Source organism: Mandrillus leucophaeus, unplaced genomic scaffold, assembly GCF_000951045.1.
Source record: "Mandrillus leucophaeus isolate KB7577 unplaced genomic scaffold, Mleu.le_1.0 Scaffold1113, whole genome shotgun sequence".
Classification (NCBI taxonomy): Eukaryota; Metazoa; Chordata; class Mammalia; order Primates; family Cercopithecidae; genus Mandrillus; species Mandrillus leucophaeus.
In genome coordinates, this window is record NW_012099355.1 from 210002 (window position 1) to 211124 (window position 1123).

Sequence of the window (1123 nt, forward strand, 5' to 3'; positions counted from 1 at the left end):
TCAGTAACCTCCCACCAGGTACCTCCCACAGCACGTGGGGATTCAAATGAGATTTGAGTGGGGACACAGCCAAACTATATCATGTAGTTTAATAATAGTCACTTTTTAAAGGTTTGTCATGTTTTGACATAGTAAGACACTGTATCTATCAGGAACATTATTTATTAATTTCCAATATTTTGAAACAATTAGCAGCTTGATCATTCTTAATAATAGATTTAAATGTGAAGGTAAATAGGCTTGTCAGAACTGGTTAATCAATCAACCAACAAATTAGTCAATCTTTTTTTTTCACCGAACTAATATTTTTCTGCCAGTGATAGCATAGGCATATTATGTCTTAAAAACTTGTTTTATTCACCAGTTATTTATTTCAAATAAGGTTGTTAGCTGATATCAGTGCACTTGCAGTATGTGTGTTTATGTGATTTAATTAAGAAAGTGTCATAGTTTCTATGTCTGTAAATTGGGAAGAGGTATGACTATTGTAACTAGTTGCTGGAGTTGTTGTAAAAACCTGGCTCCAACTCAGTATTCAATATAATCAACTAACATTATTTTGTTGTATTATGATTTTGATCATGACTATTACCTTTCAATTTGGTGCTTTTATGGCATAATCAATCTATTGTTAAAGTGCCTATTTTGGTACACCTTCCATCTTTGTCAGACAAAGCATTCTTTTCAAGAAATTCTTTATTTCCTAATAGCAGATTGCATGGTGAGAAAGAGAGATTCTGTGGTACATCTGGCAATCAACAAAAATGAGAGTTTTTCTGAAATATTTATTTGTAGGCATCATAGTTTAAGCATTGGACATTTGAGTCTCTGAATCATCTTTCTGATCAAATAATAAACAATCTGTTTTGACATTTGCTTTTTCGTGTTTCATACATCTGTTATGACATAACAAACAAGAGAAGCACTTGATGAGAAGCTGGAGGAGGATGTATGTAAATAAACTGAATTTCTACTTGAAAGCTATTAATTGTGCCTTAGTATTAAGGAATCTTAATACTTATATATATTATGGAATCTTTTTGTCAAATAACTACAGCAAATTTTAATAATGGCTCCACAATCACTATAATATCTAAGGGAGGAAAGGCACATAGCCAATATA